The sequence below is a fragment of the Selaginella moellendorffii genome, unplaced genomic scaffold, assembly GCF_000143415.4.
Source record: "Selaginella moellendorffii unplaced genomic scaffold, v1.0 SELMOscaffold_1, whole genome shotgun sequence".
Classification (NCBI taxonomy): domain Eukaryota; kingdom Viridiplantae; phylum Streptophyta; class Lycopodiopsida; order Selaginellales; family Selaginellaceae; genus Selaginella; species Selaginella moellendorffii.
The window spans coordinates 2,939,717-2,953,009 of record NW_003314262.1 but is presented as its reverse complement, the minus strand read 5'-3'; positions in this window follow the sequence as shown (position 1 = coordinate 2,953,009).

Below are 13,293 nucleotides of genomic sequence, written 5' to 3'. Positions count from 1 at the left end.
TACCTCTATGACATTTCCCCTTCGTGTCTAAGTCTTTGCCAAAACCAACACCGCTCTTTCTCATGCCAACCATCCGTTAGCACTGCACCATAGAGGTCACACACAACTTTATGTCAAAGTTGTTTTCTTCTGGGAACACCTTTCCCATAACTTTAGCATGGCACATTTTGCCATTGATGAGATACCCTCTGTTCTCATCCTTGGATCCTATGATCCCCCCCCATCCTTTGTGGGGTACAACACACCTCAGTCCAAATGCTTCCATCAGTCCTTTTAGGACCATCTGTTGACTCTACTTGAGTCATCCAGCAGTTTTGGACTTGGTCAATCCACAGACCCGTAAGGTCCTACTTGTGAGGCACTAGCTCACTGGAATACACTTCTTGCATTCCTGTCCTACTCAAAAGGACTATTTTCACAAGTGTTACTCCGACACTTGATTTTGTTCTCTGGGGGCAACCTTTGCCCCTTAGACCTACTTGTCCATGTGATGAGAACACCAACTCATCCACTTAATACACCCCCAACTCCTTGGGTTGTTCCAGCATTTATTAGAGGTAGCCCCGGCTACCATTTCAAGGACTTGAGTCCTCTTCCGTATTTGACATTCCACGGTCATTACCTTTGGTCTCACATTCATGAGCACCAACCTCAACTATATGAGGAAAACCTTGCATTGTTCCCAAGATCCCAAAGTCGTTCCATTATTGGCCCTTTTCTATCCACCACCTCGTCTACAAGTTCACACATGAACTGTAATGGAGAGCCATGTCTTCCCGACTTGCTACTCCTCAAGGATAGGCCCACTCCTCGGACCTTCCGATGCCAACACTAGTGGTGATATACTTGAGCACCAATAAAAGTCGGACTAAAGAACAGCTCCGATACCAAATTGTAAGCGACTAATTTTTCCATTCTACTTTAGTCACTTAACCACACCTTCAACTACTTGGAGGAGTCTCACTCACAACCTCCTTAAGTCCAATTCAGGACTTGGGACTTGCTAGCCCCAAGAATGGCATCCATGCCACTCAACACTTGCACCTGGTCCAAGTGCTCCACGTGTCCGGTCCCAAGACCGACACCCAAAGGTACCACTGACATCTCGGCCCGTTACGCTAAGGCCATGCCCATTCACCTTTGCTACACTAGTGGTCCAATACCACTTGCATCACCATCCCGTCTCTCCAAGACTGGGCTATCGGTCCACGAGTGGTCATCCTAGATCCACTCCTTAGCATCCTTAGGATGCCCACAGACCTGGGGAATCGCCTTCCCCAAAGTCCCTTTGTCAATTCCTACCAAGTCCCTTTTTGCCCCTGGCCGTGTTTGCCAACACTGCCATTGGATCGAGGCCCACAGGCCCGACCACTAAGTCCCATGGTCCTCTGGGACTTCCTCACCACACGACTGTGTCCTTGGTCACTACCCCAAAGGACTGCTCCTCTTCCTTTCCACAGTCTAGGCCTTTGGGACAACATTTCGGAACACCGTGGCCTTACGCGAGCCACCTAGGTACTCTCCCCGCCTTTCGCCTTTAGGTGCTCTAGCCATGGGCTTAGAGCGAGGTTCCGTTGAGCCACACCTGGTATCCAAGTAGGTAGTGCCACCCACACTTGGACTGGGAGCATCGGCCAGTCGATCTCCCGGGGGAACTAGAGCCGGCTCTTGAACACTTCACCAAGCTACCCCGCTTGTCGGTCCGTGTTCACTCTAGTCTTGGACTTCCCAGTGGGCATCTCATCACCCAACATTGGGTCCGGCCTTCCTGGGCCAAACTGGCCTTTCCTGGCCAAACTGGCTCCACTGCAGTCCTCCCCCTACTATACTTTTGGAGCTCACCAAACCCCCCAGGGTCTGGGAGACGAACGCTTTGGGCTTTCACCCTCTCAGGCTCTGGACTCGGACTCGGACTCGGACTCGGACTCGGACTCGGACTCGGACTCGGACTCGGATTCGGACTCGGACTCGGGCTCGGGCTCGGTCTCGGCCTCGGCCTCGGTCTCGGTCTCGGTCCCGATCTCGGTCTCGGCCTCGGCCTCGGTCCCGGTCTCGGTCTCGACTTCGGACTCCATCTCGGACTCCATCTCGGACTCCATCTCGGACTCCATCTCGGACTCCATCTCGGGTCCATCTCGGGTCCATCTCGGACTCCATCTCGGACTCCAGCTCGGGTCCATCTCGGGTCCACCTCGGACTCCATCTCGGACTCCACTTCGGACTCCAACTCGGGTCCATCTCGGGTCCACCTCGGACTCCACTTCGGACTCCAGCTCGGGTCCATCTCGGGTCCACCTCGGACTCCATCTCGGACTCCACTTCGGACTCCAACTCGGGTCCATCTCGGGTCCACCTCGGACTCCACTTCGGACTCCATCTCGGACACTCCCACGTGTCATGTGTTGGTCCTTTTGGGTCCCTTTTTGGAGCCTCGCCTTTTGCTCGCTTCGTGCTCGTTCCTCGAGCACTTCGTTGGGAGTTTCACTCCCGCTCTTGACTTTTCATGTCGGAGCTTTGGTCCAAACGTGTTACGCTCGTTTGGCTGTCGCTTCGGCCACTACCATGTGGTGCCCTTCTGGCTCCACTTTGGGGCCTAGGGATTTTGTGTCTCACAGTTGTGTTTTAGATGAGATTGTTTAGTAGGGGTTGAGCTTTAGCTTTTCCTTGAAAAATGATTTAGTCGTGAACTATGCTAACTTCCCGAGAGGACGAATTAGTGTTCGATATTAAACAATTTGAGTCCCTATTGAATTTGAGTTGGACTATATCGATCATTGATGATTCTTCTTATGCTTGTTATAAAGTGAATTATGTCTTGCTTTAAGATGGATTTATGGAGGATCATTTAGTGATCACTTGTTGGGCATAGCTCCATTGTGCTTAGCTTTTGGATTGATGCAGAAATGCTCTTCATTAGCTTTGGCATTATGAAGTTTGGCTTATAGATGTGTTGAGGAAGATATTGTGAGTTGCATCATGATTTCTTCTTTAAAGCTCTATTTCGTTAAAGTGGGAATTGTCATTATCCCACTTGTAAAATAAGGTTTCCAAACCTTTATATAGTATATAAATATAACAAAATTCAATTGCATTGAGGCACATGCCATTTTATTTTAAACAAGGAAATGTCTACTCAATCACTTCTCCTCCCCCTACCACTGCTTCACCTCTCTCTTCTCCTTGTCATCGTCGTCCAATTTCTTTCCATCCTTTTAATATTGGCTCAGTTGCTCCGAGTCTAGGTGGAGCCCAAGTCCCCATTCAATCTTTACTTTCCCCTTATTAATAAAACAACTTCGTAGACTTCCAATTACATGCTGTAACACTTCTAGTATAATGCAAATCCTCTCAAAGAATTGTCTTTTAATATTAATACAGTCTGAGATGGCATGTATTTATTTAAAAATATAACTTATTATGACATGGGGTTCCATGCCATTGTATTTTTTGCCTCCAACGCCTATACAATAATCTTGGAATTTCATCACTCTCCACACTATTAGGATTTAAACCCAATAGTAATGCCATCTCTTCTCTAATACGTCCACACTCATGTTCAGTGGTCGAAGAACCCATCCAGTTGAGCAGATTATGGAGATGCGGATAGTGCTTGGCTAGACAATATACATGCCATAAATGATGACTGGTGTCTGTCCGATCAAATGGCTTCTGATATACCGTTCCATCTGCCATTTGGTTGATTTCTGCAGCCACCTCCTGGACTGGCCGGTTCTCTATCACCATCGCTCCAAGCCGTTTTGCAAGGTCCCCCAGAACATACGGTTTCTTCTCCCTAGTTTCCATACTGCAAGAGATGGGGTGCACTGCATATGTGTGCGTGTTCGCTGCAGTTTTAATCGGCGAGTCATCGATGATGAGGATTTCACTTGAGCTAGTAGTCCGGTTCATCACTACAGCCTCTGGCTTGACGAAGATGGGCTTGCTACCCCTCACATGGACCATAGTCAAGCAATCCTCCTGCGTTAGGAGAAAGTCAAATGGTAATATTACTCGCGTCTGATCGTGCATCATCTGTAGCAACGTTAATGCATTGTGGCGCATCATGGATGTCCAAACTCCCAATTGCAAATTGAACCCGGCCCTCTGTTTTAAGTGTCGCATGGTCATTATTAGATCCCACAGTTTCTCCCGTGTGATTAATGTGAATCTGTCTCTTTTGACCAACTTGCGACCGCAGGCTTTGGAAGGTGCAATGACATTCGAGGACGAGCCACGCTTATGGGAGAAAAGGACACCGTTCAGATCAAAAACGATACAGTACCTTCGCCGTGACTCTGAAATGAAATGCGTCAGCATAAAAAATGGTACAAGTCAATTTTACCATCTACAATATTAGCAAATGTTGCTCCCGATGGTCGTTGAGAGGGTTTTGGTCGAGGAAACGTGAAGGGCGGAAATACTCTCCTCTGCAATGTGGGGTCAATCGCATCCGATGGCGTGTGGGCACATGCCATTTCAGCTGTAGACTCTGGTACAACTGGCTCAACAGTGGCATGGGGTGGTTCCGATGGCGTGTGATCACACGCCATTTCAGCTGGTGCTTCCGTTGGCAAAGTGGACATGGCCAAACAGGCAGCAGGGGCGGTGTAGGGAGGTTCCAACGGCGCATAGTCAGACGATTGGGCACACGTTGAGTCCGTTGGAAATGAGGATACGACCGGCTCGGCGGCTGGGGCGGCCTCATGCGGGTCCAATGGCGCCTGGTCACCGTCAGTTGGATACGTGGACAAGATTGACTCAGTGGTATGGGCAGCATCAAGTGGAGCGTGGTCAGCTTGCTTGGCGTTGATATGGATAGTAGCCTCCACCAGCTCTGATGACTCTTGCAGCCAAGTAGAGTCCACTGGCGGATCCATATGCATGTCCAAATATCTCCCTTCGATTGAGATGGTATCCTCCCGTGCTACTAAAAACAAACTCATTAGCACATTGAATCGACTATATTGTATTTACCATCAACTGCTATTGAGGAACTAGGACCGATATCACTTGGGCGCACTGCTGATTCTGAAGGATTGGACATACGTTTCGACCCTTGCTTGGCACTATCCTTCCTCGACACTAAAGGCTAGAGTTTGTAAATTCAACTGAATAATCTCTACTTACCATTTGCTCTGCGACCTACATGGACAATGTTAGAAATGGTAAAAGGTTAGGAATGGATGTACTATTATTTACCTGATGGTTTGTCTTGTATGACCTTCCTCCGCTGCTCTTTGGCCACCTCAGGCTGGCCATCGTCGTCATCATCGTCGTCGTCGTTATTGTGATCGTCACCATTGTGAGGACCATCCAAGTCCTCTTCGTCCTCCTCTTCTTCGTCCTCCTCTTCTTCGTCCTCCTCTTCTTTGTCCTCCTCTTCGTCCTTCTGCTCTTCCTGCTCATTATCTTTCTCTGGCTCCTCATCCCCCTCCTGCATTTCTTCCATAGGCTGCTCAGGCTGGATGGCTTGTTCTTCCAGGACCATCTTGGGAAAATCATCTGGCCGAATCTCCATCTCAAAATACAAGACATCCATAGCCTGTTTTAGTGCGTGACCTAGGACTGTATCCTCACCCGACTGTCTTAACATGGTTTCTGCACGTTCTTGCACCCTTCGAAGACGACGAGATGAGAAAAACGTGGCCCTGACTTGAAAAGCATCCCTCATCCATTGTACCTCTCCATTGAGATTGGGGAAGGGGAGTCCGCCATAGGAATCTGAGTCATGAGGTGGTGACTGCCTGCTTTCACTCAGCCCTTGATCTGCAATGAATGGCATGAGCACACATGCCATAACCGCGAGGCATTACCTATCATCTTTTCGTTGCCCTTCTTCCTTTTCGAATCAAATGCCTCTGATCTCGACGACTGTCCAACGTGCTTTCGCTTTTTATGACCACTGTCAGTTTGAGCTTGGCTGGTGCTTGCCTGTTTTGCCTTTGAAGAAGTTTCTCCTGCAAGGAATGGCATGAGACCACACGCCATTGCAAATATAATTTGTACCTCCTTTTTTCCTATTGCTTGTCTGTTTGTCCTTCTTCGAGGAGCCACCAGTGCGCTTTTCAGTCCTCGTGTCTGAATATTCACAACGATCTATAATCAAAATGGCGTGAGGCCTCACGTGACCTTACCTTGTGCAGGTTGTGAGCTCGGCCCAACATGGGTATCTTCAACAGTAGCTGTTAACGCCGTTTCAGCATCTGGGGGTGGCCACGCTCCTGCATACAGAGCTTGTGAGATAACATTTAAACTTAAAGTGTGTACTCACCAGGTTCGCAGAGAAGATACTGTTTTTCTTTGGCAACTGTAATTATATGCTCCATTGAAGTCACCTCTTCAATGGAGTTTGTCACCGCAACACATGGGACACCCTTGAGTAGTGCGGCTCGAAAGAATAGTCCGCCACAGTTGTACTCGACAACGCATTTGCCCTTGGAGTCGGAAGCAGGTGACCCACCCGCTATTGCGTTGAAGACCCAGCTGAGCATTTCCCATGCTGCACCTGGAGCTTTCTTTGGATTCGAAAGCTCCATAGCCGTCTTCAGTTCCTCAGGCACGGGTAAATTGACCTCCCTCAGATCAATTCGATTGGCCTTGTCGAACGAAGCTGGGAAGTCACTCCAGTCCCACTCTGCTGCAGGACCAATAACATGGGTGAGTGTGAAGATGCGGACATTCGTCGGTATCTTCTTCTTAGCCATTATCCCATGGATCTCCCGCATCTCCTTGCCTTTCAACCGAGCCTTCACCTCGTTCAAGGCCTTCCAGAACTTGTGATAGGATTCGGAGTCGTAGATCATATAGTGGACTGAAGATTCCACCTCCGCAAGTCCCACCATTAAGTCAATGATGGAGCTGACTTCGTCTGCATGAGTGATCTCCTCATTTGTGAAGTCCATCACACAAAAGATGTTCTTGACCTGCTCATCTCCGCGGGAAACGATGCTCCTCCACCTTTGATCCTCATCCGAATTCAAGTATACCCGGTAAGGTTCTCGATAGGCCTCTGCTGCGGGGTCGAGCTGTTTCTGAAGCCGACGGTCGACATCAATCTTAATGAAATTTGGATACTGATCCAACTTCTCAGCTTTACTTTTCGTGGCATCCCGCAGCAGATCGATGAACTTGGGGGCCCCCTTCACGTACTCGTCGATGTCTTCATTTGACAACTCCAGCGCTTCCATCATCTCTTGCGTGGTGTCGATGCTCACCCTCTCCACGGCCACTTGCTCGAAGATCCAATCCTTCAATAGCGCACGAGCTCTCAGAGTCGTGCACAAGTCCTTGTATGTCACAATATGGCCGGGAGTCATTTTGGTCTTGTTGAAGACTACCTCACCACGTAGAAGAGCATTAGCCACTGTCAGAAGGTCGTCGTCGTCTAGAGACCGCGAGAAACGCAAGGCGTTGAGCTTCAAATCATTGGGCTTCCGGCCGTCCTCCACACCCATTGAGTTTGGCAACTCCCCGTCATGGTACCTCCTCAGCACATCTACCCATTTGTCAAAAACAACTTTTGTCGCGAGTAGAATGTTATGGATGCTGAGTGTGTCATTGACCCCCAGTGTTTTCGAGAGAAGACTCGAGAATTCCTGCAATGGAAATGGCGTGAGGCCACATGCTATGCCACATGCAACGAGGCTTACCTGCCAGGCGCTAGTTGCTAGTGCACGTCCTTGTCCTGGTTTTTGTGGCTTCTTCAGTTGAACCCAGAGCTTCCATGTTCGTGCCAATGTCTCGTGCAGACCCAATTTGTAGCACGTTTCTTGCTTGACATTCTGCGCGTGGGAGATGTATATGATAGATCGGAGGGGCGAGTTGCCTTTTATCAGGCGGACAACTCTTGTCTTGAAGACTTTCTTCACCTCCTCGCCCACCATAATATCCACAACTATCTCTTGCATCGCCAAGCTAGAATGCTGCCCGGAGACGGCATAGAACCGGATGTTCTGATCGTCCAACACCTTCCTATTGATCAAGTCTGGAAACCTCGTCTCGCCCTTCATTGTTCGGTAGTAGGGGATCACGTCTGCGATGTCGGGTGTTACTGGACTTGCCAGCATCTTCTGCTTCAGTTTCTCCACCCACTCATCAGATACTAGCCTGTGGTTGTATTTGCTTTGGATGTCGATACGGCTCACGTCGATTGTATATACTTTGTTGGAATAGTAACAAGTACTATTATCTGCGACGATTTTTGCTGCCTCTTCTTGCTCTTTCTGCTCTTTGCGGCTCTTCTTTTTGGTGGGTGTAGTGTTTGAACCCGAGGCAATGGCATCACGGAGTAGCTTCTTTTTTGGAGCAGGAGAGTCGGACGTTGGCTTGAGCTTGACCACCCTTTTCTGCTTCGAGGTAGTTTCCAGATCGACCCCCTTCCCCTTTGCTTCGCAAACTGGAGTCACTCTCAATGGCTCAATGTTGGAATATAGTTTTTGAACATCGCCGTAGGTGAGGTCCGTGGATTCCATGTGATCTTCATAGACCCGCAGCGTCTTTGAAATTGTGGGCCTCCTGGACAACCTCTCCCTAGCTCCCTCTAGGAATTCCTCATAGCCGCTGCCCCCCTATGGGAAGCCGCTAGGATGTGCAAGGTGGATCTTGAAGGCAGACGCTGTCTCTACCACAAGTGCCAGTCCATATTCTTGCATGGAACTGCATGGAGTGTCTGTCACTTGGATGAGGATCCCCATGCATTCTTTTCTCCCACCATCTGTGTTGTACAGCCTCAGATCCTCGCCTTCCATCCCGAAAGTCCAACTGGTGAGCTCCTCCCCCTTCTCTGCATCCACATTGACAGTGGTTGGAAGAAGAACGCAATTCCTCGCCTGTTCAGAAATGCACAACAATTAGAGCTGCAGATGAAAAACTAGTAGCTGGAAATAACGTGAGGCCACACGCCATTCACCACTGCATCAGATGTCTTGAGGCTGCATCCTAAGATGGCGTGAGGCTACACGCCATCTGTAACCGGACTGCACTCGAGAGCCCAATCGGTGCATGCCAATGTTGCTACTGAATGGCATGTGGCCTCATGCCATTTTCTACTTGGCCTAAAAGACTTACCATTTGAAGCCGAATGGAGGCATGACAACCGGACTCGCTGGCGAATGTGCACTGTGTGTGCAGCGGATCGTAGCAGCAAGGCTACTCTGCCACTTACAGTTGGAGAGTGGTGCTGAAATCTCCTGGGACGCCAAGTGGGCTGCGTGTGGGTGGCGGAGTGGGCGGCGGAGTTGGCGGCGAAGTTACAAACTGGGTGTGTCTTGAAGTGGACGCCGATGCACATGAGCGCGATGCGAGCGCGAGTGTGATGCAAGCGCGAGTGGACGCCGATGCACACGAGAAACCTGTAGAGAAGTGGGAGCGCGAGTGGGAGCGCGATGCGAGCGCGAGTACGAAGCAAAATGCAAAACCTAACCTCACACGCGCGAAATGTCACGACGGTTGGTAATCCCGCCACGTCATCATTTCTCGGACTTGGGCGCCACCATTAATTTCTGGATCGGTGCGCGCATGCGTGAAATCCAAAAGAAATCCGCAACGTCATCATTCCTCGGACTGCATGCACGCGAAATCCAAAAGAAAGATCATGATTGGGATATCATTTAATACCCTCGCTATATTTATACCATGCATGATTGGATATTCCAAAGCATCTTGTATTTCCAAAAATGCCAGATGTTCAGCTAAATAAATTGTCAGAGGATTTGATGTGACATTCAAGCATGTGGGCTCATGCAATTTTGATCCCAAAAAATGCACCAAAAAATCCTCGGCGTCATCTGGCGTTATCTCTTGAATGGCGTGGGGCCGCATGCCATTTTCAGGAGCACATAGGAGTATATTCCTAGAATATTCTAACACGCGCGAGATTGTTTTGAGTTTCCTGGAGATCCAACCGTTAGATCGCAACTAGATTTTACAGAATGGTATACAATGTCCTTCTTGATGACCCTGCAAAGAAGCATCTCGATCGAACACCACATGAGACCACACGAGCCTTATAATGTTTCAGATCCGACCGTTATTTTGCTCCAAGATTCTACAGTTTGGTGTGCATTGACCTTTCCATCGACACTGCAAAGGGACATCACAATCAGATGCGGGATCACAAGAAACCAACTTCACTAACTCTGGTTTTACCAAGATCTACGTAAGGAGTTATGAAATGAAAGGACCCTCTTTATTGAAATGTGTTTCTGGTCCTAGGGGCATTGTGACATATCAAAGGATTTTGCATCAAATTCTGTATTTGCATGTTTATCAAGCTACTGAATTGCTAAACCCTAAACCCTAAACCCTAACCCTAAACATGTGGCAAATGCTGCGTGAAGAAAGATGCCCTTTCTGGGCAAATGCTGTAAGAGGCAGATTCCGAGCAGATGTATCTCAGGCCAGCGAAGGGGACAAACGAAAGCTAGCTATAAACATGACGGGATGCAAATAGATTACTAGGCTGGTCCTGAGAAAATCAAAAACCATAATTGAAAACATTGAAAATGCAAAAAGAAAGGTTTATAATATTTTTGAATTTTAAGCAACCAAATGAATGTAAGTAGGGCATGTGTTTGTAAGTTTAAAAATGCCTCAACCACTTAAATTCCCATGTGAATAAAGCTGTTTCTATTTTTGGTACAGGTAAACTTTATAGCGTGTGGGCTCATGCAATTTTGAACCCAAAAATGCACCAAAAAATGCTCGACTAGCATTATTCTTTGAATGGCGTGTGGCCTTATATTGCCATAAATGGACGTACACACACAGCATAATTATTCCTTTACACGGTGAATAATCTTGGCGCGGATCGCTGACATGGCATGGCAAAGTTCGAATCACTGACATAGCACAGCTGGATCGAGGCAAGGACATGATGTGACAAAGTTCAACCTCCGACAGCAAAGTCTAGAAGCTACTCAGTTTGAAATTTGTCAGAGGAATCATAAGATCTGGTTTGTCAGATGATTTGATGTGACGTTCAAGCGTGTGTTATTTTTGAATTCTCGAACTCATTCCTAGGTCTATCATTTTTGTGCGCCGTGTTCTTGGTTCCGCTGAGCACAGTGAGCGCTGCTTGTGTAAGCGGCGTTGTGAGCTGTGGTTTATGCGTCTACAAGCGGTTGCGGCATTGCGAGCGCCATTGCGAGCGACAGTTTATGCGAGTGGCAGTTTGTGCGAGCGGCGCTACGAGCAGTTGCGGTGTTGCGAGCGGCGCTACGAGTAGTTGCGGTGTTGCAAGCGGCACTGTCTTTGGTGTGGCTACCGCTTCCTCTTGATATTCGGCACTTGTGCTTCCTGGTATGTTCACCATGGAATGGTTTAGGACCACATTTAGAAATGGCATGAGGCCATATGCCATCTTGGGCCCTTGCAATTTCATGGCTAGCGTATTGTCATGTATGTTTTTACTTGCCTGCAGCTGTGTGTATATCAAGATGGCATGAGGCCTCATGCCAATTTTGTGAATGACTAATCTAACGTGGGTGTCCATAGCATGTGTGAATAATGGCTTGTGGCCTCATGCTATGAGGAATGTTATGATTTAGGCCATTATATATACAGTTGCAGCAAGGCAAAAGGAATATAGCAACAGGCTAGTAGGGGCCAAAGATAGCGTGAGGCCTCATGCCATTAGTGGTACCACTAATGGCATGAGGGCTCATGCCAATTTTGTGAATGCAAAATTTCACGTGGGTGTCAATAGCATGTTTGAATAATGGCATGTGGCCTCATGCTATTTGGTATGTTATGATTTAGGCCATTCTCCAATCATTTTTTGTATGGTCTTAACTTCTTTTCTGCACTTTCAGAATGGCCTTCAGGGTTGGGGAAAAGGTTTACATTTTGAATGGTGGGAAGAGAGTTGCAAAAGGGACCTTTGTGTCTATGGATCGGAACTTTGTTATACACTGTCAAAGGCTTGGGGAAGGCAATGCTGCTGTATCAGTAGAGACTGTCTTCGATGGGAATGTGGTCGCTATTGAACGAGGAGAGATGGTCGTCGGGGTAAATGTTGTTGTTGCCTTGAAAAATCTGTAGAAGAAAGCAGATGTTGGGGATAGCGCAAGTGCGACGCATGTTCCCTCCGTGGATCTTAAGAACCATGCTACATGGATTCAGGCAAAGGTGTTTCTAAACAACCCCGAGGGGGAGGTGGTAGCTGAGGGCTTAGCCACAGTTGTCGATCCAAGAGATGCAGTTGCTAATCAAGAATTGGGCTGGGATGATATTGGAGTTGCGATTTTAGAGGTTGTTGACACAGAAGAAAACAGTCTGACTATTGGAAGCATTGTGCGGTGGAAATTGAGGCATTTAGTGTTTGAGAATGTGAAGGATTCACAATCAAACACCACTACAACTGATGACAGAACATCTCTTCATGGGAAAAGAAAGTACACCTTCCTACGGCGCAGCCAAAGGGATCTGAACAACGAACTGAAAAGGCAGAAAATGGCGATGGAGGTTCGAATGGTCTCGACAGTTGCTTGTTGCAAGAGGAGGTGCTGTCAACATGCTGATTGGGATGCTATTGAAGAGGAGAGAGCAAGATACAAGACATTGTCCTGGAAGGCAGCTCGCAATTTTGTGTATGAGGCATTACGGTCATCTGTTGATGCTTCAGAACATCAGGTGGGGGGCATGGTCTTCCAGAGGGGTTTGGTCTGCATGAAGGCATGGAGAATCATTTATGGAGTCCCTCGAAGCACATTCTACAGAATCAAAACTGAGTTCGAGGAACAAAGGGTTCAACAGGCAGTCCATGGGAACGACGGTACGCACAAAACCAAGGGTCATGTTGTATATGGAGAGGCAATCTTCAAGAGGTTTGTCGAGACATGTAGCGAGCAGCAACCACATAAAACCCGCCTCTTGGAAGATGGAACACGAGACACCCAACGAGTTCTCCCTTCCATGTATACCAAGGGGGCCATATTGGAAGATGTGAATCGGGAACTCCAGAGTAATGGCTACAGGAAGCTGAGCCAATCTAGATTTAGTAGATTGTGGAGCAACAGGTTCAGGGATGTGAGTATAGGAAAGTACTCCAGCTTTTCAAAGTGTGACAAGTGCACTGCTATCAAAATGGCTTTGTCGAAGAATTCTTGCAGCGCTCAAGAGCGAAAGACGTTGGTTAGAAGGCGGCTCGACCACAACATCGAGCAGAGAAGCTGCAGGACTGCATATTATCATAACAGGATTCTCTCCATGGAGAGACCTGACTCTTACCTCTGCATCATCCACGACAAAATGGACCAGAAAAAGACGTGCTTACCTCGACTCAATCCTGCCCCC